Source organism: Nansenia antarctica (assembly GCF_963989245.1).
Source record: "Nansenia antarctica genome assembly, chromosome: 1".
Classification (NCBI taxonomy): domain Eukaryota; kingdom Metazoa; phylum Chordata; class Actinopteri; order Argentiniformes; family Microstomatidae; genus Nansenia; species Nansenia antarctica.
This window is the reverse complement of record NC_137674.1, coordinates 2205990-2212613: the sequence shown is the minus strand read 5'-3', so window position 1 is coordinate 2212613 and position 6624 is coordinate 2205990. Positions and strand designations below refer to the sequence as shown.

At 52.6% G+C, this 6624-nt stretch overlaps 1 protein-coding gene across 1 annotated transcript in view; it reads right to left on the bottom strand.

The window, feature by feature from the left end:
* ate1 (arginyltransferase 1) overlaps positions 1–6624 on the bottom strand; it is an 83861-nt gene that overhangs the window by 12595 nt on the left and 64642 nt on the right. The window lies entirely within an intron of this gene.

Genomic DNA, 6624 nt, shown 5'->3' with positions numbered 1-6624 from the left:
GTCACAGAGACATGAGCTGAAGTGAGCTGATGGAAGTGATAGGAGCAGTCAGGAGTACCAGCACGGAGGAGCTCTGCCCCCTACCCTGACGAGGAGGGAGGAGGGGAGAGGGGGAGGGAGAGGAGGGGAGAGGAGGGAGGGGAGAGGAGAGGAGGGGAGGGGAGAGGAGGGGAGGGGAGAGGGAGGGGAGGGAGAGGAGAGAGGAGAGGAGAGGAGAGAGAGGAGGGAGGAGGGGAGGGGAGAGGAGGGCAGAGGAGAGGAGAGGAGGATAGAGAGGGAGGATAGAGAGGAGGATAGAGGAGGGGAGGGGAGGGAGGGGAGAGGAGAGGAGGCAGAGGGAGAGGAGAGGGAGGGGAGGGGAGAGGAGGATAGAGGAGAGGAGAGGAGAGGAGAGAGAGAGAGGAGAGGAGAGGAGAGGAGAGGAGAGGAGAGGAGGGGAGAGGAGGGGAGGGGAGGGGAGAGGAGGGGAGAGGAGGGGAGAGGAGGGGAGGGGAGAGGAGGATAGAGGAGAGGAGAGGAGAGGAGAGGAGAGGAGGGCAGAGGAGGGCAGAGGAGAGGAGGGGAGGGGAGAGGAGGATAGAGGGAGAGGAGAGGAGAGGAGGGCAGAGGGAGGGCAGAGGAGAGGAGGGGAGGGGAGAGGAGGATAGAGGAGAGGAGAGCAGAGAGAGGAGAGGAGAGGAGAGGAGAGGAGGGAGGGGAGGGGAGGGGAGGGGAGGGGAGGGGAGGGGAGGGGAGGGGAGGGGAGGGGAGGGGAGGGGAGGGGAGGGGAGAGGAGGGGAGGGGAGGGGAGGGGAGAGGAGAGGAGAGGAGAGGAGAGGAGAGGGAGAGGAGGGCAGAGGAGGATAGAGGAGAGGAGAGGAGGGGAGGGGAGGGGAGAGGAGAGGAGAGGAGGGCAGAGGAGGATAGAGGAGAGGAGAGGAGGGGAGGGGAGGGGAGAGGAGAGGAGGGGAGGGGAGAGGACATGGCTACCTGAGACAGACAGAGACTGAGGGAGGAGGTTATCTGAGGGAGGGAGAGACAGGAGGAGGACAGATAGATGAGAGAGGGAGGAGGACAGATAGATGAGAGAGGGAGAGACAGGAGGAGGACAGATAGATGAGAGAGGGAGGAGGACAGATAGATGAGAGAGGGAGAGACAGGAGGAGGACAGATAGATGGAAAGAAAGAAACTAAGAGACACATTTAATCAAAGTCGGGGGGAAACACGCAGTAAGGAATCCCACTGTCAGCAGAGGAGGGAACATTCACCCCTCAGGCCGTACTGACATCTATCTGATGTTTAGTTTCACTCAGTAAACATCGCCATATTTGACTGTACACTGCGAACTGATCTCACCACAGGCACTAAGTATTTACACGCAATTAAACATGACTTAATTCGTAAACACAACTAAAATAGTTGCGGTTATAACCAGTGGCAACAACACACAAGCAACCACTTTCTCTAGCATGTACACACCCATGGACAAGCACAAAAGGAGAGCCCCCCCCCCTGTCAAAGACGACTACATAACCAACCCACATACACACACAAACACATAACTGTCACCTAATTTCTCCCCCCCCCCTCCCCCCTCTCTCTCACCCCCTCAGGTGAGGAGCAAACCCCCGAAGCCTATACCTGTGATTTATTTGAAAAGCAATTAATCAGACACATAAATCCCACACTTCACTGCAGCCCTGGAATCCTCGTGAAAACCTACACTGCTATTGCCTTCTCCTCTCTTTTCTTCCCTCAGCCGAAGGACGGACGTTTGAGAGTGTTAGGGAGCAGACGCATCGCTCTGGTATGTGGAGACGGTTGCATCGCATGAGGCGCATGTACGATAGGAGGCAGCCCCCTACCCTGGGTAGTAGTAGTGTCTCACCAAGCGCACAGGATTCTGGGTACGTACGTACGAGTCTCACAGGCCACTCTGGCAGGACACAGCACCACATAGCTATGGTGAAACAGTTGCATTGTATAGTGCACATGTATGATAGGAGGCAGCCCCTACCCTGGGGCAGTAGTAGTAGTAGTAGTAGTAGTAGTAGTAGTAGTAGTAGTAGTAGTAGTAGTAGTAGTAGTAGTAGTAGTAGTAGTAGTAGTAGTAGTAGTAGTAGTAGTAGTAGTAGTAGTAGTAGTAGTAGTAGTAGTAGTAGTAGTAGTAGTAGTAGTAGTAGTAGTAGTAGTAGTAGTAGTAGTAGTAGTAGTAGTAGTAGTAGTAGTAGTAGTAGTAGTAGTAGTAGTAGTAGTAGTAGTAGTAGTAGTAGTAGTAGTAGTAGTAGTAGTAGTAGTAGTAGTAGTAGTAGTAGTAGTAGTAGTAGTAGTAGTAGTAGTAGTAGTAGTAGTAGTAGTAGTAGTAGTAGTAGTAGTAGTAGTAGTAGTAGTAGTAGTAGTAGTAGTAGTAGTAGTAGTAGTAGTAGTAGTAGTAGTAGTAGTAGTAGTAGTAGTAGTAGTAGTAGTAGTAGTAGTAGTAGTAGTAGTAGTAGTAGTAGTAGTAGTAGTAGTAGTAGTAGTAGTAGTAGTAGTAGTAGTAGTAGTAGTAGTAGTAGTAGTAGTAGTAGTAGTAGTAGTAGTAGTAGTAGTAGTAGTAGTAGTAGTAGTAGTAGTAGTAGTAGTAGTAGGTAGTAGTAGTAGTAGTAGTAGTAGTAGTAGTAGTAGTAGTAGTAGTAGTAGTAGTAGTAGTAGTAGTGTCTCACCAGGCACACAGGATTCTGGGTACGTACGTACGTACGAGTCTCACAGGCTCAACTCTGGCATGACACAGCACCACCTCTGTCTCTGTCTCTCTCTCTCTTCCTCTCTCTGTCTCCTTCTGTCTCTCTCTCCCTCTGTCTCGGTCCCTGTCTCTCTTTCTCCTTTGATATGGATTGTGTCTCCCAGGCACACAGGATTCTGGGTACGTACGTACGAGTCTCACAGGCTCAACTCTGGCAGGACACAGCACCACCTCTGTCTCTGTCTCTCTCTCTCTCTCTCTTCCTCTCTCTGTCTCCTTCTGTCTCTCTCCTTCTGTCTCTCTCTCCCTCTGTCTCGGTCCCTGTCTCTCTTTCTCCTTTGATATGGATTGTGTCTCCCAGGCACACAGGATTCTGGGTACGTACGTATGAGTCTCACAGGCTCAACTCTGGCAGGACACAGCACCACCTCTGTCCTCAGGGCTTACTGGGTATGAGTGCTGCTGGGGTACTGATAATATGATAATAGTAGTGTTGACCATCCAGGGTTGTTATTGTATAGATCAGTGGGGCTAGGGGTGGGGTGAGCGGCGTCATGTCTCAGTGACAGGGGTTCCCTGTTCCCTCGGTTTACACCCCAACCCTAACATCTGCTGCTGATTTCCTGCTCTCGTATCTCCCATTGAGTTTTCGTCCACCCTCCCCTAAGCGCAGGAGGGTTTGTACCAGGGCAACAAAATTAACACCAGTTAAATGCAGTTAGATTTGGTATGGGGGGGGTGGGGGGTAAATCTGCCACAATCTTACCAGCAACTTTGGCGGGTAGCCAACAAAGCTTTGCGATTTACTATGCTGCTTCAGTTTAAAAAACAAAACTGCTGCGGTGATCAATTATGGTCACCGCTGTTCAACATTTGTGGCACATTCTAATGCTTTGCTCCTCATGTCGGGATCCGATGTACAGTAATGATAGGACTTTTCTTTCGAAAAATGTGAATACATTTCCGTGTTGTTGACAATCAATGACACGTCGCTAGTCAACTAACACAGCTTGTTTTGTGAGCCTGCTAACAATGTAAAGTAGTGTTATAGTTAACTAGGTAGCAGTGGGGATTACTCACCCAATCCATTGCATTGTATTTTGGCTTGACTAGCGAGTTTGTTCCGTGTTTCAACAAGTCTGAACATTTTGATTGGTTGCCGATATGAGGACCAAAAGACAGTGGGCATCGGCTACTCAATGTTTGGGGTCTATGTCAGCAGAGTACCTATTAAAGCAGAAAGACAGGAACTATATACGTAGCTAATATGTACACTTCAATATTTGTTTATACTGAACGTCATGGCAATATTGAACAATGTTATCACACATCGCAGGTTTTACTCATATCGTGCAGAGACCTAACTGACACTGTGAGCCTGCTAACAATGTAAAGTCGTGTTATAGTTCACTAGGTAGCAGTGGGATTACTCACCCGATGCGTTGCAGTATTTTGGCTTGATATACAGGGACTGTACAGCTAATGTGCTTACTTCACACTTTGTTTATTTATCGTAATTCCTATCGCCATGGCGATATTGAACAACGTTATCACACATCGCAGGTTTTAAATCATATCGTGCGGGTCTAACTGACACTGGACACAGAAAGGGCTCAGTGTGACCTAGGGGCCACTCTGACCCGGCGGGGTCACATTCACCCACTCACAGGCCAAGAGCAATAAACATCCCCGGCCAATCCAACAATCCTCTACTCTCTCTCTCACGACTCACAAGGAGCTCCACTCTCGTTCTCTGGACTCTAAAACATACACACACACACACACACACACACTCTGGACTCCAAAACATACACACACACATTCTCCAACAGACAGGCCTGGTAAAAAGGCTGGGGGGCCCGACCATTGCTGAATGACACACATAAACACACCGGGTCACACAAACACACACATGCACCTACACAAACACTGCTCGGGCAAGAGAGAGCTGCAGAAGTGAAGGCACCAGTGAAAGACACGTGTAAACAAACACCGTCTTTTTCTGTCTCTCGCATGCTCCCCCCCCCCCCCCCCCCACACACACACACACACAAAACCACAAACACACACCCATTTCACCCCTGTCTGTCCGGTAGGAGTCAGTGTGTGTCTGCCCTGAACACGTCTGGGGGGGGGGTGCGTTGGGAGAGATTTACACTGCTCTCCGCTGTTTAAACACTTGGGAGACCTACAGGGCCTTTTCACCCCACTCAACACATTACCGCAGGACAGCCTTCAAATAAATAATACGCCTCAGACTGGTAACTCTGCCCCCCCCCCACCCGCCTACCCTCTCCCCCTGGCCCCAGACACCCCCCCCTCCCCCCGCCCCACCGCCCCACCCCCTCTACGCTCCAGGGCTCCACGGATGACAGGTTAATGAGGAGAAAATATTTTTACAGGATCGCATTTCGATAGAGCCCACGACCAAGGGCAGCGTTTTTATGGGCATCAAACTCACGGGGCACTTTTATCTCTTCATCTCCACGGGGCTTTATGGGCCAGGGAGGCAGCTACGCCCCGGCCCCAGCCCTAGTCCCAGCCCCAGCCCCAGCCCTAGTCCCAGCCCTAGTCCCAGCCCCAGCCCTAGTCCCAACCCCAGCCCCAGCCCTAGTCCTAGTCCCAGCCCCAGCCCTAGTCCCAGCCCCAGCCCTAGTCCCAGCCCCAGCCCCAGCCCTAGTCCCAGCCCCAGCCCCAGCCCTAGTCCCAGCCCTACACCCCAGTCCCAGCCCTAGTCCCAGCCCCAGCCCTAGTCCCAGCCCTAGTCCCAGCCCCAGCCCTAGTCCCAGCCCCAGCCCCAGCCCTAGTCCCAGCCCTAGTCCCAGCCCCAGCCCCAGCCCTAGTCCCAGCCCTAGTCCCAGCCCCAGCCCCAGTCCCAGCCCTAGTCCCAGCCCTAGTCCCAGCCCCAGCCCCAGCCCTAGTCCCAGCCCCAGCCCTAGTCCCAGCCCCAGCCCCAGTCCCAGCCCCAGTCCCAGCCCTAGTCCCAGCCCCAGCCCTAGTCCCAGCCCTAGTCCCAGCCCTAGTCCCAGCCCCAGCCCTAGTCCCAGCCCTAGTCCCAGCCCTAGTCCCAGCCCCAGCCCTAGTCCCAGCCCTAGTCCCAGCCCTAGTCCCAGCCCTAGTCCCAGCCCCAGCCCTAGCCCCAGCCCCAGTCCCAGTCCCAGTCCCAGCCCCCACCCCCCAGCCCCAGCCCCCACCCCCCCCCAAAAAAGCCCATCTCAGTTCAGACAAAGCAACGCAGATAGCTTTTTAGACAGTTTTAGAAAATGAATAACTCTGAGTTAATGGCAAAACAAACACCTTGGGCTGAAAGCAAGAGAGAGAGGGGGTCTGGCTCTACTCAACAGTCAACAGGACACCACACCAAAACTCTCACTTTCACCCCTATGACCTTCAAACCTCCTCCTCCTCCTCCTCCTCCTCCTCCCCCCTCTCTCTCCTCCCTTCTCCCGTCCACTCCCAGTAAGACTCAAATCGTCTGACCTGACCCCTGTGACCTTCGCCCCTTGACCCTCACCCTGTCAGCTCCCTTCCTAGGGGGGGGCGGGGTCTGGCAGATGCAGCTCTGGACCAATGGCGTTAGCTGTTAATGATTTGTTAAAAAAAAATAATACAACCAAAGCAAAAAAAATAAAGATGATAATGAGGCGTAAAGGAGAGAACGAAAATGATCAAAAAAACGTTAAAACAAATGTTTCTACTGTGAGGTGCGCTGTTGGTGGTCTCCCCGCCAGGCTAAACCAAACAACGCTTTCAGTCAGAAAGGCTCCAATTTAGGTGAAAGGAGGGGGAGGGGTTATGGGGAGGGGTTATGGGGCGGGGGCGGGGGTGGTGGGGTTAGTTTAGCTTATAAACTTCACAGGGTGGATGAAAATGGGTCTGGGATTGTGATGGGCGTAGGGTTTTAAGAGTATGGAAGGAGAGA